The following is an 18,020-nucleotide window of genomic DNA, read 5'->3' on the forward strand; positions in this document are numbered from 1 at the left end:
GACCAGCAAACGCTCAGCATAGGAGCACCGCAAGGCAGCGTACTCTCCCCTCTCCTCAACTCTCTATACACCAACGACTGCACCTCCACTGACTCCTCTGTCAAGCTTCTCAAGTTTACGGACGCCACAACCCTGATTGGACTGATTCTATGACATTCTTGCCATAGCGGGACTACAGAGAAGGTTCACCAGACTGATTCCTGGGATGGCAGGACTTTCATATAAAGAAAGACTGGATAGACTTGGCTTGTACTCGCTAGAATTTAGAAGATTGAGGGGGGATCTTATAGAAAATTACAAAATTCTTAAGAGGTTGGACAGGCTAGATGCTGGAAGATTGTTCCCGATGTTGGGGAAGTCCAGAACAAGGGGTCACACACACAGTTTAAGGATAAGGGGGAAGTCGCTTAGGACCGAGATGAGAAAAATTCGCTGCCGCAGAAGGTAGTTGAGGCCAGTTCATTGGCTATATTTAAGAGGGAGTTAGATGTGGCCCTTGTGGCTAAAGGGATCAGGGGTGTATGGAGAGAAGGCAGGGATGGGATACTGAGTTGGATGATCAGCCATGATCATATCGAATGGCGGTGCAGGCTCAAACTGCCGAATGGCTTACTCCTGCACCTATTTTCTATGTTTCTATGTTTCTAACTCAGTATCCCGTACCTGCCTTCTCTTCATCCCCCCTGATCCATTTAGCCACAAGGGCCACTTCTAACTCCCTCTTAAATATAGCCAATGAACTGGCCTCAACTACCTTCTGTGGCAGAGAATTCCAGAGATTCACAACTCTCTGTGTGAAAAATGTTTTTATCATCTCGGTCCTAAAGGATTTCCCTTCTATCCTGAAACAGTGACCCCTTGTCCTGCACTTCCCGAACATCGGGATCAATCTTCCTGAATCTAGCCTGTCCAACCCCTTAAGAATTTTGTAAGTTTCTATAAGATCCCCGCTCAATCTCCTAAACTCTAGCGAGAACAAGCCGAGTCTATCCAGTCTTTCTTCATATGAAAGTCCTGACATCTCAGGAATCAGTCTGGTGAACCTTCTCTGTGCTCCCTCTATGGCAAGAATGTCCTTCCCCAGATTAGGAGACCAAAACTGTACGCAATACTCCAGGTGTGGTCTCACCAGGGCCCTGTACAACTGCAGTAGAACCTCCCTGCTCCTATACTCAAATCCTTTTGATATAAATGCTAACATACCATTGGCTTTCTTCACTGCCTGCTGCACCTGCATGCCTACTTTCAATGACTGGTGTACCAAGACACCCAGGTCTCGTTGCATCTCCTCTTTTCCTAATCGGCCACCATTTAGATAAGAGTCTACTTTCCTCTTTTGCCTGTTTTAAACTAATACCTGCCAACGAATCCAATTGTATCGTATTTAAGTTAAAAGTGTGAAAAATTGGAACAGTACTATTTTGAAATGAGGGGAAAAATGGCCAATTGACCGCTGTCTCTAAGGGGGTTGCGTCCAATCACGATCAGCTTTCCTTAAAATTCCCGTCCCATCAGCCGCTGTCTCCAAGGGCATTGTGTCCAATCACAGAATGCACTGTTCAATCAGCGGCCAATCAGACGCTGTCTACACTACCTGAAGAAACTCAAACAGGTCTCACTCCTCACCAACATCCTCAGGACTTTCTACAGGGGCCACGGTGGGGTCTGTAGTCACGTACTGCATGAACACGCGGTACTACAACTGTAACTGCTCAGACAGGAAGGCTCTGCAGATGGTAGTGAGGGGAGCAGAGAGGATCATGCAGTATAATGTGGATAAATGTGAGGTTATCCACTTTGGTGGCAAAAACATGAAAGTAGACTGTTATCTAAATGGTGGCCGATTCGGAAAAGGGGAGATACAACGAGACCTGAGTGTCAAGTTCAAGTGAGTTTATTGTCATGTGTCCCTGTATAGGACAATGAAATTCTTGCTTTGCTTAAGCACACAGAAAATAGTAGGCATTTACTACAAAACAGATAAATGTGTCCATATACCATGATATAAATATATACACACATGAATAAATAAACTGGTAAAGTGCAAATAACAGAAAGTGGTTATTAATAATCAGAGTTTTGTCCGAGCTAGGTTTAATAGCCTGATGGCTGTGGGGAAGTAGCTATTCCTGAACCTGGTTGTTGTAGTCTTCAGGCTCCTGTACCTTCTACCTGAAGGTAGCAGGGAGATGAGTGTGTGGCCAGGATGGTGTGGGTCTTTGATGATACTGCCAGCCTTTTTGAGGCAGCGACTGCGATAAATCCCCTCGATGGAAGGAAGGTCAGAGCCGATGATGGACTGGGCAGTGTTTACTACTTTTTGTAGTCTTTTCCTCTCCAGGGCGCTCAAATTGCCGAACCAAGCCACGATGCAACCGGTTAGTATGCTCTCGACTGTGCACCTGTAGAAGTTAGAGAGAGTCTTCCTTGACAATCCGACTCTCCGTAATCTTCTCAGGAAGTAGAGGCGCTGATGAGCTTTTTTGATAATTGCGTTAGTGTTATCGGACCAGGAAAGATCTTCAGAGATGTGCACGCCCAGGAATTTGAAGTTCTTGACCCTTTCAACCATCGACCCGTTGATATAAATGGGGCTGTGGGACCCCCATCCTACTACTTCCAAAGTCCACAATCAGTTCCTTGGTTTTGCTGGTGTTGAGGGCCAGGTTATTGCGCTGGCACCATATGGACAGTTGCTCGATCTCTCTTCTATATTCTGACTCATCCCCATCAGTGATACGCCCCACAATAGTGGTGTCGTCAGCGAACTTGATGATGGAGTTCGCACTGTGGTTCGCTACGCACTCATGGGTATAGAGTGAGTACAGTAGGGGGCTGAGCACGCAGCCTTGAGGTGCTCCCGTGCTGATTGTTATCGAGGCTGACACATTTCTACCAATACGAACAGACTGTGGTCTGTGGATGAGGAAGTCGAGGATCCAGTTGCAGAGGGATGCGCAGAGACCCAGTTCTGCGAGTTTGGTAACCAGTTTGGAGGGGATGATTGTGTTAAATGCCGAGCTGTAATCGATGAATAACAGCCTGACATATGAGTTTTTGTTGTCCAAGTGGTCCAGTGCGGAGTGGAGGGCCAGCGAGATCGCATCCACCGTTGATCTGTTGTGGCGGTACGCGAACTGCAGTGGGTCTATGTTTTTGTCGAGGTACGAGTTGATTTGCTCCATGATCAACCTCTCAAAGCACTTCATCACCACCGGCGTTAGTGCCACTGGTCGATAGTCATTGCGGCACGTCACCTTACTCTTCTTGGGCACCGGTATAATTGATGCCCTTTTAAAGCAGGTGGGAACTTCAGACCTCAGAAGTGAGAGGTTGAAAATGTCCGTAAAAACTCCCGCCAGTTGGTCCGCACAGGTTTTTAGAACACGACCGGGTATACCATCAGGACCAGGTGCTTTTCGGGGGTTCACCCCTCTGAAGGATTTCCTGACATCGGCCTCAGTGACTGAGACTGAAATGCCATCACAGCGAATGGGGGATCGGGAAGGCACATCAGTATTCTCCCTGTCAAAGCGTGCGTAAAACGCATTGAGCTCGTCAGGGAGTGATGTTACACCGACATTCGAGCTGCCTCCTGGTTTCGCCTTGTAGGAGGTGATTGCATTCAGGCCCTGCCACAGCTGCCGAACATCTGTCTCGTCCTCCAGTTTGGAGCAGAAGTCCCTTTTGGCCTTTTTGATGGCCTTACCAAGGTCGTGTCTGGTCTTCATGTAGGCCACTGTATCATTGGAGGTGAATGCCCTGTGTCTGGACTTCAGGAGAGTGCGAATCTCAAAGTTCATCCAAGGTTTCTGATTGGGAAACACTCGGAAGGTTTTTGTAGGGATGCAGTCCTCCACACATTTCTTTATGAAGTCTGTAACGACTGTGGCGTATTCGTTCAAGTCCGTTGCCGAGTCCTTGAACATTGCCCAGTCTACAGACTCCAAACAGTCCTGGAGTTGTTCTTCTGCCTCCCCCACCCCCCCCCCCCCCCCCGACCAGCTCTGTACTGTCCTCACTTCTGGGGGTGCGCTCTTTAATTGCTGCCTGTAGGCAGGAAGAAGCAGCACCGCGGTATGGTAGGACTTACCGAAGTGAGGGCGAGGGATAGAACGATAGGTATTCTTGATGGTGGTGTAGCAGTGGTCGAGGGTGTTAGGTCCTCTGGTGCAGCAGGAGACATGTTGGTGGAAGTTGGGGAGTGATTTCGTGAGGTTCGCCTTATTGAAGTCCCCAGCAATGGTGGTAAATGCCTCGGGGTAAGACGCCTGGTGTTTGTTGACCACGGCGTGCAGTGCCAGACGGACGTCTGCCTGGGATGGGATGTAGACCGCGGTCAGGATAACGGAGGTGAATTCTCTTGGGAGGTAGAAGGGACGGCACTTCACCGCCAGATGTTCCGGGTGTGGAGAGCAGGAGTTGGACAGGACTGCCACGTCTGAGCACCACACAGAGTTGACCATGAGGCAGACGCCCCCTCCTCTCCCTTTCCCAGATGCCAGTGTACGGTCCATACGGTGGATGGAGAACCCTTCAGGCTGGATCGCTGAGTCTGGGGAGCTGGGGTTGAGCCATGTCTCTGTGAAACAGAACACAGAGCATTCCCTCAGCTCCCTTTGTTAAAGCAGCCTTGCCCTTAAGTCCTCCACTTTGTTTTCAAGGGACTGTACATTAGCCAGTACGATAGTAGGGAGAGGGGGCCGAAGTCCCCTGCGCTTCATTCTGACCTGAAGTCCTGCCTGACGGCCACGTTTCCGGACACAATGGAGGCTTCCCCTTGTTACCAGGTACTGTACTTGCTGTATCTGCTGTTGCTGCGGACCTGCGCTGGAACGGGGATTCCTTCACAGACGGCAGCTCGAGCTCCGTAACGAACAGGGGTTCCCTCAAAGTCGGCAGCTCCAGCTCCGTTGTTCCTGGAAGATCCAGCCCGTCGGCTCTGGGGGTCATCCCGGGGTTTCAAGGTACAGTACCTGTGATCCACAGTCGGGTCGGGAGTTCCACAGCCAGCGTGGGGATATTTTAAGTCCGGGGTTCACGCAGCTGCGGGAGTTCGCGAAATTGCGAGAAACGGACACTGTTAAATCCATCTTGCTACTCCATCATTAATACCCAACAATTGAACCTTCTTAACCAACCTTCCATTAGGAACCTTGTCAAAGGCCTTACTGAAGTCCATTTATACAACATCTACTGCTTTACCCTCATCAATTTCCCGAGTAACCTCTTCAAACAATTCAAGAAGATTAGTCAAACATGACCTTCCAGGCACAAATCCATGTTCACTGTTCCTAATCAGACCCTGTTTATCCAGATGCTTATATATATCATCTAACAACGACCGGTGATCCCCGCACACTAACACTATCCCACACACACTAGGGACAATTTTACATTAATACTAAGCCAATTAATCTACAAGCCTGTACCTCATTGGAGTGTGGGAGGAAACTGAAGATCTCAGAGAAAACCCATGCAGGTCACGGGGAGAACGTACAAACTTCATACAGGCATCACCTGTGGTCAGGATCAAACTCGGGTCTCTGGCGCTGTAAGGCAGCAACTCTACCACTGCGCCTCCATACTGCCCAAGCTGACCGTCTTGCTCTGTTCCTAGGCTGGCCTGCAGGTGCCAATGCACAGAATGGAGAAGGAGCTGGATCAGTTGACCGCTGCCTTCCGGGCTTGGCTGGACTGGGACAGTGAGCCGTCTGAAACCATACGCCTCCCTCTCTTGCCGACACCAGCCCACATCATCAAGCTGCTGGGCAAGGTAACCCTTCAGAGACTGGAGGAGCTTTGGGAAATGCTGCCCTTCGAGTCGCCGGAAAGGGTGCAGGTGAGTGTCAAATGTTGGCAGCTTGGCCTCTTCCCCCACCCTTGCCTGGCAGTGATGTGTAGAGTCTGTCCATAGGGGGGGGGGGGTGAGCAGAGCTGTGATTGATGCAGGAGGAAATCCAGCTGTTAGTTAACCTGTTGCTTAATCTGCCTGGTAGTCATTGAAAGAGATGGCATGGAAAGAGGATCTTTGACCCACTGAGTCCACGCTGACCATCGATCCCCTATTTGCACTAATCTAATCCATTTGTTATCTGACAACTGAATAAGTTTACCACAACTAGAGAGCAGTCCTGAACTACTATCTACCTCATTGGTGACCCTCGGACTATCTTTAATCGGACTTTACTATCTTTACCTTGCACTAAACGTCACTCTCTTATCATATAACTATATAACCATATAACAATTACAGCACGGAAACAGGCCAACTCGGCCCTTCTATTCCGTGCCGAACACTTATTCTCCCCTAGTCCCATCTACCTGCACTCAGACCTCTATTAAGTCCCCCCCTTAACCTTCTGCGCTCCAAAAAATAAAGACCTAACTTGTTCAACCTTTCTCTGTAACTTAGTTGCTGAAACCCAGGCAACATTCTAGTAAATCTCCTCTGTACTCTTTCTATTTTGTTGACATCCTTCCTATAATTAGGCAACCAAAATTGTACACCATACTCCAGAATTGGCCTCACCAATGCCTTGGACAATTTTAACATTACATCCCAACTTCTCTACTCGATGCTCTGATTTATAAAGGCCAGCACATCAAAAGCTTTCTTTACCACCCTATCTACATGAGATTCCACCTTCAGGGAACTGTGCACAGTTATTCCTAGATCCCTCTGTTCAACTGCATGTCCTGCCAAGATCTAGCACCTCACACTTATCAGCATTAAACTCCATCTGCCAACTTTCTGCCCACTCATCCACATGGCCTAAATCTCTCTGTAGACTTTGAAAATCTACTTCATTTTCCACAACACCACCTATCTTAGTATCATCTGCATACTTACTAATCCAATTTACCACACCATCAACCAGATCATTGATGTACATGACAAACAACAGTGGACCCAACACAGATCCCTGTGGCACTCCACTAGTCACCGGCCTCCAACCTGACAAACATCCATCCACCATTACTCTCTGGCATTTCCCATTCAGCCACTGTTGAATCCATCTTGCTACTCCACCATTAAGACTCAACAATTGAACCTTCTTAACCAACCTTCCATGAGGAACCTTGTCAAAGGCCTTACTGAAGTCCATATAGACAACATCCACTGCTTTACCCTCATCAATTTCCCGAGTAACCTCTTCAAAAAATTCAAGAAGTTTAGTCAAACAAGACCTTCCAGGCACAAATCCATGTTGACTGTTCATAATCAGTCCCTGTTTATCCAGATGCTTATATACAGTGGCTTGCAAAAGTTTTCATACCCCTTGAACTTTTCCACATTTTGTCACGTTACAATCACAAACGTAAATGTATTTTATTGGGATTTTATGTGATAGACCAACACAAAGTGGTGCATAATTGTGAAGTGGAAGGAAAATGATACATGGTTTTCAAATTATTTTACAAATAAAAAACTGAAAAGTGTGGCGTGCAAAAGTATTCAGCCCCCCTGAGTCAATACTTTGTAGAACCACCTTTCACTGTAATTACAGCTGCAAGTCTTTTGGGGTATGTCTCTACCAGCTTTGCACATCTCGAGTCTGAAATTTTTGCCCATTCTTCTTTGCAAAATAGCTCAAGTTCAGTCAGATTGGATGGAGAGCGTCTGTGAACAGCAATTTTCAAGACTTACCAGAGATTCTCAATTGGATTTAGGTCTGGACTTTGACTGGGCCATTCTAACACATGAATATGCTTTGATCTAAACCATTCCATTGTAGCTCTGGCTGTACGTTTAGGGTTGTTGTCCTGCTGGAAGGTGAACCTCCGCCCCAGTCTCAAGTCTTTTGCATAATCTAACAGGTTTTCTTCGAAGATTGCCCTGTATTTGGCTCCATCCATCTTCCCATCAACTCTGACCAGCTTCCCTGTCCCTGCTGAAGAAAAGCATCCCCACAGCATGATGCTGCCACCACCATGTTTCACAGTGGGGATGGTGTGTTCAGGGTGATGTGCAGTGTTAGTTTTCCACCACACATAGCGTTTTGCATTTAGGCCAAAAACTTCAATTTTGGTCTCATCTGACCAGAGCACCTTCCTCCACATGTTTGCTGTGTCCCCCACATGGCTTATGGCAAACTGCAAACGGGACTTCTTATTGCTTTTTTTCAACAATGGCCACTCTTCCATAAAGGCCCGATTTGTGGAGTGCACGCCTAATAGTTGTCCTGTGGACATATTCTCCCACCTGAGCTGTGGATCTCTGCAGCTCCTCCAGTGTTACCATGGGCCTCTTGGCTGCTACTCTGATCAATGCTCTCCTTGCCCGGCCTGTCAGTTTAGGTGGACGGCCATGTCTTGGTAGGTTTGCAGTTGTGCCATACTCTTTCCATTTTTGGATGATGGATTGAACAATGCTCCGTGAGATGTTCAAAGCTTGGGATATTTTTTTATAACCTAACCCTGCTTTAAACTTCTCCACAACATTATCCCTGACCTGTCCGGTGTGTTCCTTGGGCTTCATGATTCTGTTTGTTCACTAATGTTCTCTAACAAACCTCTGAGGGCTTCACAGAACAGCTGTATTTATACTGAGATTAGATTACACACAAGTGGACTCTATTTACTAATTAGGTGACTTCTGAAGGCAATTGGTTGCACTGGATTTTATTTAAGGGTATCAGAGTAAAGGGGGCTGAATACTTTTGCACGCCACACTTTTCAGTAACATTTTCCTCCCACTTCACAATTTTGCGCCACTTTGTGTTGGTCTATCACATAAAATCCCAATAAAATACATTTACGTTTGTGGTTGTAACGTGACAAATTGTGGAAAAGTTCAAGGGGGATGAAAGCTTTTGCAAGCCACTGTATATTATCTCTGAGTATCCTTTCCATTAATTTGCCCACCACTGACGTCAAACTAACAGGTCTATAATTGCTAGGTTTACTCTTAGAACCCTTTTTAAACAATGGAACAACATGCGCAGTACGCCAATCCTCCGACACTATTCCCGTTTCTAATGACAATTGAAATATTTCTGTCATAGCCCCTGCTATTTCTACACTAACTTCCCTCAATGTCCTAGGGAATATCCTGTCAGGACCTGGAGACGTATCCACTTTTATATTTTTCAAAATAGTCAGTAGTTCCTCTTTTTTGAATCCCATAGTTTCCATAGCTATTCTACTTGTTTCCCTTACCTCACATAATTCAATATCCTTCTCATTGGTAAATACCGAAGAAAATAAATTGTTCAATATCTCCCCCATCTCTTTTGGCTCTGCAGATAGCTGTCCACTCTGACTCTCTAATGGACCAATTTTATTCCCCGTTATCCTTTTGCTATTAATATAGATGTAGAAACCCTTTGGATTTACTTTCACCTTACCCTTTATTCTTTCCATATTGTCTTCAATCCCCTCCCCCCCCCCCCCCAGATTCTCCGCGTGTCGACATGGAAGAGGCAATTTACCGCGGCCAATTAACCTACCAATGTGCACACATTTGGTATTCTCTGTCTACAAAGGCTCTGGCTCTGTGTTGGACAGAGGAGGGGTGGGCGCGTGCCCCTGGTGAGTGTAACGCTGCGTGTGTTTGCTTCCAGGCTGACATCGCCACCATCCAGCAGATGCATGAGGAGCAGACGGAGCCGGCGCTGCGGGTAGTTGGTTGCATTACCAAGGTGGGTGCGGGGAGAGAGAGCTGGTGCTGGTGTGGGAGAAGGGGTAGAGAGGGCACAGGGAGTCATGGTTCATAAGTGATAGGAGCTGAATGAGGCCATCCGGTTCATCAAGTCTATTCCTCCATTCAATCATGGCTGATCTATCTTACCCTCTTAACCCCATTCCCCTGCCTTCCCCCCCATAACCCCTGACACCCATACTAATCAATAATCTATCTATCTCTTCCTTAAAAAGATCCACAGCCTACTGTGGCAGTGAATTCCACAGATTCACCACCCTCTGATTAAATAAATTCCTCCTCATCTCCTTCCCAAAGGAACGTCCTTTTATTCTGAGGCTAAGGCCTCTGGTCCAAGCATGGCAAGCTTTCCTTCGCATTATGCCTGATATAGCTGCTTTTAGACTTTTTTGGTTTTGTTTTAGAGATACAGCGTGGAAAGTCTGCGCTGACCAGCGATCCACACACCCTACCACTATCCTGCACACACTAGGGACAATTTACAATTTTACTAAGCTATTTAGCCTACAAACCTGTACGTCTTTGGAGTGTGGGTCGAAGCTGGAGCACTTGGAGAAAGTCCACGCAGGTCACGGGGAGAACGTACAAACTGCGTACAGATAGCACCCGTAGTCAGGATTGAACCTGGGCCTCTGGTGCTGTGAGGCAGCAACTCTACCGCTGCACCACCGTGCTGCCCCTCAGCTGCTCCACCTCTCAGTCAGACCATTTATCTCGGCACCATTTAATGCCATATAACCATATAACATATAACACTACTATTTACCTACGCCATACTCTCAATTCTGTAATATAAAGGCCAGTCACCTCGGTGTTGAACTGGTCTCAAGGACTGGTCTCCGTAGCCACTTGGGCAGAGAATTCCCTGCATTTCCCATCCTCTGGGTGTTAAGCTGCTACAGTTCAGAGAAGTTTGCTTTCCATTGAATGGTGGATTCTGCGGGCAATTGATGGGAATTTGTGAGGAACTAGTTTCAAGGAAAATTTGTGAGAGCTGGCATTCATTTGATGGGTTGAAATGGCCTATGTTATAAGGAAATATGAAGTATGGAAAAGTGACTTTTCTGCATCACATATTTGTAACTTTGACGTGTATGTTGTGAAATAAGTAGCTGCGAGTAGAATTAAAAAGCCTCCGAACTTGAAAATAAACTATTTTTCATTTCTATTCCTAGATGTTGTTGCAGAAGGTGAAGGAAATGGAATCAGCTGTGGAAAGGTGCAGAGCTGAGCTGTGGCAGTTTCCAGATTGCATCAACTGCTCACAACGATAGAGATAAATAACTCATTTAAGGGCCTGTCCCACTTGGCGATCTTTTTCGGCGACTGCCGGCATCATATCAGTGTCGCCAAAACATTTTGAACATTTCAAAATCCAGCGACGAAACAAAACAATGTTGCGACAGTTGTAAAAACACCGCGATTCATACATCATCACGCCGCGTCACGCCACAAATGTTTTGGTGTTGATGTTGTCGGCCACAGTATCTGCAGATGCATCAAGATGCCCCTGGGGTGTGGCACGGCAGCAGGTTTGCCTGTGGCTGAGTTGTGAGCAGTATAACGCTGATGCTGTGTGTTTCCAACCAGGATTGGAGAAGGAGCAGACCCTGGGGATGGGGGAGGGGGGGGGGGGGGTTACTGCGTGAAACAGGTCAACGTTGTTTTCAGTTTCGAGGTACAGCGTGGAAAAACGCTCTTCGACCCACCGAGTCCGTGCAGACCAACGATTACCCTTACACCGACCGGTAGTCAGGATTGAACCCAGGTCTCTGGCGCTGTAAGGCCGTAGCTCTACTCTGCACCACCGTGCTGCCTCTGCTCATGCACTCTGGTGGCTTGCTTTGTCCTGTCTGGGGCAGGTTTTGTCTGGGCCACAGCCAGACATAAAAACAGTACATTTCCACGAGTAGTAGCTCTACTCAACAGCCAAAAGTCTGTAGCCTCTTTTTACTCTGGTACTTTATTTCCACGTGTTTAAATTATAATGTTTTATTTTTAATGGACAATGGCGCTGAGACAGCAGCAACGTGTGGGCCGAGTGGCCTCTCTCTCTGGGTACCTGCCAGCAGCCGCAGCAGACCATCCACCTTCCAGATAGAGAAACACATCCCTGGCAGTGACCCGGTCCTAGTTCTCTCTGCTCATTGGGCGCTGACTCCACGCTGTAGCGAATCACCTCCGACTCAAGGTTGGAGGCGAGAGCGAGATGCATTAGTGCGAGGCTTCGACCGTGGTCTTGAATAAGCCCGTTCACGGGGTCTTTCATCGGCCGGCGGAGGCTTGATCGGGAGCCTTGATCGGGAGCCTTGATCGCCTCGATGCAGCAGTTTGATTTTATGCTGCAACGGGCGCTGAAAGACCCCGCGAACGGACAGATTCTGCCCTTAGAAAGGGCTGATAAAGTCCGGATGACAAAACATTGGGGGGAGGGGGTTTGTCCCCCACCTCTCAAAGCATGGGGGGGGGGGGACACAATCCTGTACCCCAAGATTTCCGCCCCTGCACCAAGGGATCAGGGACTGTCAGTAAGTTCTCTCACATGTGTCTTTTGCTGAAAATTAAATATGTTTGGGAGGAGTTTGTGCATTGTGTAAGAAGAAAATGCTGATGCTGCAGATACTTTACACCGAAGATGAACACAAAATGCAAGAGTAACTCAGTGGGACAGGCAGCATCTTTGGAGAGAAGGAATGGGAGGCGTTTCAGTTTGAGACCCTTCTTCAGACTTGTATTATCGCAAATATTGTATTGACTGGAACAGATGACAAGTTATAAATAGAAAATTGCAAATCTGCAGGTGATGGAGGACTGAAACACAATGCTAGAAATACTCGGGTCAGGCAGCAGGTGCGCAGAGATACTTTTTTTAATTGACCATTCATACCATCTGGTCGATGATAAACATATTTTCAGATGCAAAGATAGGGAAACTGAGGAGAGCTGGATCAGTGGCTGAACTACTTGAAGCATCTACAAGTTTCAAACTTGCTGAACAAATCCAGATTACAGATTGTAGAAGCAAGAACCTGCAGATGTAGGTTTACCGAGGAAAGACACAAATGCTGGAGTAACTCAGCAGGTCAGGCAGGTCCAGGAATGCTGCCGACCCACTGAGTTACTCCAGCATTTTATCTTTCCAGAATAGAAGTTTATTTTTCATGGCCACTTTATTCATCATTTGTCAGTTGCCACAAAGCAAGCCTGTGTAAGTAAGCTTGTTCTCTCCCCATCCACGATGCTACATGGAGTAGAGCTGTTGCTCCCAGTCATTTGAGATCCATGTTCTTCTCATACCTCAAACACATCGACCTTGTCCATGATAACATGCTGGTTATCAATGCTGTATGTAATTGAATAGAATGTCCTGAAATCCATGATCAGCAGGATGTTTTAAGTCTGGTTTGTAGCTAATCCATCTTCTCTCCTTCCGACAGTACTTTCATACTGAAGCACAGGTTCCCTGATCTGTCCTCATGTTTTTTTGCTTTGTAGAATAAAGATGCTGCCGTTTACATTCTTTGAACTGCGGGTGAATAACAACTGGGGCCATCCAGAATATACTTGCCTCTACCGGTTCCGTGTCCACGGAGAAGCAGCGATGTGATTCTGGATGCGTCTGCCCCGCCCGCACTCTACAACACAAACAAACTCTACCTAATCTGGATTCAAAGTTGATTTCCCGCAACAATGTCAATTTCTGTCATAAATGTTTATAGTGTTTTAAATTATTTATAATTATTTTATCTTAAATGTATTTAGAATGAAACATCCTTAATTTGAACATATTTTCATTTACAGCGGTGGTTGTGGGGGAAGGGAGGTGTATTGGTGGGGGTGTGAGGATGGGGGATTGGGGGCAGGTGGGGGTTGAGGGGGGAGGGGGTTTTGTGTGGGCTGGGGGGTTGTGGGTGGGGGAGGGGGCTGTCGGGGAGGGGGTTGTAGTGGGCTTACTGGTTCCCGGCCCCGTCTCCGACTGCACTCCTGGCTCCAGGACCCGGCTCCGGACTCATGTTCTCCACAGATGCTGCCTGACCCACTGAGTTACTCCAGCACTCTGTGAAACGTCACCTATCCATGTTCTCCACAGATGCTGCCTGACCCACTGAGTTACTCCAGCACTCTGTGAAACATCACCTATCCATGTTCTCCACAGATGCTGCCTGACCCACTGAGTTACTCCAGCACTCTGTGAAACGTCACCTATCCAGGTTCTCCACAGATGCTGCCTGACCCGCTGAGTTTACTCCAGCACTCTAATGAAACAGCACCTATCCTGTTCTCCACAGAGGCTGCCTGACCCGCTGAGTTACTCCAGCACTCTGTGAAACGTCACCTATCCATGTTCTCCAGAGATGCTGCCTGACCCACTGAGTTACTCCAGCACTCTGTGAAACGTCACCTATCCATGTTCTCCGCAGATTCTGAAATATTGGTCATAAATTTGGTGCAAAAATGCTCCAAAATAATGCTCAAAATGCATCATTGAGCATCTAAAACCCCTGAGCTTAAGCGGGCCCTGGATCCCGGCATCGAGGGACTTCACGTTTCGCGCTCGTGATGTGCGCAGAACGCACATTATTTCACATTAAAATGTTTGTAATCCTGTCATGCCACCCCCCTTTTTGAAAAGCTTCATGTGGGCCTGCTACCCCCAATACCATATGCTCGAATTTTGCACAGTAATCTCTTGTGTGGGACCTTGTCAAAGGCTTTTTGAAAGTCCAGATACACCACATCCACTGGCTCATCGCTTCATCTCTCTCAACACAAAGTACATTCTGCAACAGAACCACATCTCCAGTGGGCACAGGAACACGGGTTTCGTAGCCCAATCATGGATTGCTTTCTTCGCCTCTCCTTTCTTTAGCTTTCCAATTAATTCCTGAAGACTTCATGCAGTCTCGTGAGAGGCTTCTCAGAGCCTCTTGCAAAAGTCACCTCCAGCACAAAACTCTGCTTATGCTCACCTGGCCTTGCCTTTCCCCTCCACCAGCCAGCCAGCTGCTTGCTGCCTTTCCTCCAGCCTTAAACCTGGCTCGTGACAAACCCTCAAAGGTGGCCGGCCTTGTCATGACCTCTGGCGCCGCCCACTCAGGCACACTGGCGACAGTGCAAGCACGCCCACCCTCCAGAGCCAGTCATCCCACCGCCACAGACAGACAAAGTGTTTTAGAAGGAACTGCAGATGCTGGAAAATCAACGGTACACAAAAATGCTGGAGAAACTCAGCGGGTGGGGTGCAACAGCATCTATGGAACTTCTTCAAAGTAGGCATACCTTGAGATTTCGCAGTGGAGTAGACAAAGTGTTTTAGAAGGAACTGCAGAAAGACACCTTGCCAATACACAGCTGTGCTCAGTGTGCCGGCTGCCCTCCCGTCCCCACTCCCAGAAGGTGCGGCCAGGGCTTCTGTCGGGGAGACGGGTCCGCCACATTTACCAAGCCATGGCTCGCCCTGCAGCCGCTCACTGGTGTGAAGGCGCTAAATTCACCCCTGCCCCCGTCACAGAGTCAGTGAGTCTTACCATGGCGGTGCTTGCTGTGACGACTTGATTGGCAGAGCCGGCAATTGTGACTTTGAACATTTTGCTGAAGATTTGTTTCTCCTTCCTGGAAGTTTCAGTTGCATTTGGGTTGAAATGCGAGCAGCATCCCCCTCTTTTCCCTTGAAATAAAGGAAGGCATTTAACTTGACTGGTCCCGTCAACACACACACACGCAGAGTGAGAGAGGGCAGCACTTATGCAGCTTTTATGCAAAGGTGAAGAGGAAGTTTTGTCTTTTCTTTTGAACTTTGAAAATCACCCAAAAGGGAAGTGCACCGTTCCCAGAGGCTGTAATACTGGGTGAATGCGTGGAGTGGACGGAGAAAGCCCCTATTCCATCTCCCTGTTCCAAACATCAATTTAATATATGGTCCCTAGATAAGGGACGTATCAGATATTAAACTGTTTAATTTCAAAATAGACTTTATTCAATTGATAAATATATACAATTCATGAACCATGCAAACAAAAAATTCATCCGACATTTTTCGGAGACTACAAATTGTTCAGTACAAAAATCATCTCTTTTTTTTACGTTTGTCAAATTCCACCAAACTGTCCCCCACCCGTACCACTCTGTGGCCCCTGTCCAAGTAATAAATATATATTCAATGTTTGCACAGTGCGAAAATTCCATCCGACATTTTCGTAATCTATACAAATTGTTCAATAGTTTATACGTCTTTTACATTCCACGAAAATGTCCCCCAGCCGCTCGCTCTGCACGGGTGAGGCATACACATTAATCAGCCGGAGCGGAGAACCACGGTACATAACATCCACCACCAGGAGACGCCCCCCAACCACCTCCCTGACCTTAGTGATGGCGAAGTTCCCTCCCCGCAGCAAGGTCCCCAGGTCGGAAGCCCAACAGTCATTGCTCCTCGACCACACCGACAGTCCATGGGGCCACCATCGCGACCACCTCCGATAGCAGCGGAGGTGTGGCAGCCCGCACTCCTGGAGAAAAGTCACATCTGCCTTGACCCTGGCCAGGAACTGTAAGGCATTAACACATCGCGCAGTGCTCTTCACACTGCGCACGTTTAAAGATGCCAGTTTGAGCTCCATTGTCTTTAGAGTCACTGACCATTTTCATGTTCCCTCATGCCCACTGCTTCGGTGAATTGCCTCACCTTTCCTGGGCTCAGGTACCCGGCATCCTCAATGGGGTGGGTTTCCTGTGGCGTAACCCAAGGTGTCGTTGGGGGGGGGGGGCTGCTCGTTCCACCCCCTTCTGGGTGCGCCGCTTCCCCTGTCTCTCGTGGCTGAGGTACGGTGACAGATCTTGTACTTTTTTTTTTCTTTTTTTTTAAATTTCAAAATAGACTTCATTCAATTGATAAATATATACAATTCATGAACCATGCGAACAAATAATTCATCCGACATTTTTCGGAAACTACAAATTGTTCAGTACAAAAAATGTTTTTACATTTGTCAAATTCAACCAAACTGTCCCCCACCCGTGCAACTCTGTGGCCCCTGTCCAAGTAATCAATATATTCAATGTGTGCACAGTGCGAAAATTCCATCCGAAATTTTCGTAGGCTATTTCGTAGTTTATACGTCTTTTACATTCCACCAAAATGTCCCCCAGCCGCTAGCTCTGCACGGGTGAGGCATACACATTAATCAGCCGGAGCGGAGAACCACGGTACATAACATCCACCACCAGGAGACGCCCCCCAACCACCGCCCTGCGCCGCTTCTCCCGTCTCGTGGCTGGGGTACGGTGACAGATTCACTGCTCCAGGTTGCCCGGAGCTGGGGCCCATCGGCCGCTACAATGCTCCCGGTTGCCCGGAGCTGGGGCCCATCAGCCGCTACACTGCTCCCGGTTGCCCGGAGCTGGGGCCCATCAGCTGCTGCACTGCTCCCGGTTGCCCGGAGCTGGGGCCCATCGGCCGCTACAATGCTCCCGGTTGCCCGGAGCTGGGGCCCATCGGCCGCTGCACTGCTCCCGGTTGCCCGGAGCTGGGGCCCATTGGCCGCTGCACTGCTCCCGGTTGCCCGGAGCTGGGGCCCGAAGGCCGTTGCACTGCTCCCGATGTCCTGGGCCTGGAGCCCCTCTACCGCTGATCTGCTCCCGATGTCCTGGGGCTGGATCCCCTCGACCGCTGCTCTGCTCTCGGTCTCCTGGTGCTGGTGGACAATCTGCGTGGACCTTCTCCTTTCCTCCCCGGTTTTCTTTCTGTGCCTCCGTCGATGGGATTTCCCGTTCGCCTCATCCTCCGACGAGGAGAGGTTGCTGCCTTCTGTCAGGGAGAGAGATCTTTTTGGGGGTTTATTTTGGGCTTGCCAACCCCTTCTGGCCAATGCTCCTTGTGCTGAACCTCTGGTGTTTTCCATACGTCACCGTCGTCCAATTCTGCTGTTCCCCCTCCTCCATCGACTCTCCCTCCTGGGCTTGGTGCTGGAGGTCTCCTGGCACTTGGGGGCTCGAGGTGGTTGAGGTGGTCGGGCTGTCCTCATCCCTGTTCCCTCTTTCTGCTGGGGACTTGGCAGTGGTAAGGGGTGTCTCACCCACCCTGCGGGTGCTGGAAGCCGCCCCTCTTGTTGCCTGTGCGTAAGTGCAGGCTCTTTTTGGGCAGGCCCTGTATAGGTGGCCTCCCTCCCCACACAGGTTGCAGTTCTTGCTGGCCTGACAGTCCTTTGTCTCATGGCCCTCCGCCTTGCAGTTTTTGCAGACAATTGCAGTGCATTGGGCCATCACATGCCCAGGCTTGTTACATCTTCTGCACAGTCTGGGCTGCCCCACGTAACTCATGTATCCTCGGTTCCCTCCAATCGCGAACACCGAGGGA

At 48.4% G+C, this 18,020-nt stretch overlaps 1 long non-coding RNA gene and 1 pseudogene across 1 annotated transcript; both read right to left on the bottom strand.

The window, feature by feature from the left end:
• Positions 1–2,905: 2,905 nt before the first annotated feature.
• Positions 2,906–14,682, bottom strand: LOC116969281. The gene is made up of 3 exons (XR_004410711.1): positions 14,620–14,682; positions 11,360–11,362; positions 2,906–2,916 (listed from the first exon to the last, which is right to left on the bottom strand). It is a non-coding gene; the product is annotated as an uncharacterized LOC116969281 (long non-coding RNA).
• A 796-nt stretch (positions 14,683–15,478) lies between these two features.
• LOC116969283 lies at positions 15,479–15,658 on the bottom strand (annotated as a pseudogene).
• Between the last annotated feature and the right edge of the window lie 2,362 nt (positions 15,659–18,020).

The sequence above is a fragment of the Amblyraja radiata genome, unplaced genomic scaffold (genome assembly GCF_010909765.2).
Source record: "Amblyraja radiata isolate CabotCenter1 unplaced genomic scaffold, sAmbRad1.1.pri S144, whole genome shotgun sequence".
NCBI lineage: Eukaryota > Metazoa > Chordata > Chondrichthyes > Rajiformes > Rajidae > Amblyraja > Amblyraja radiata.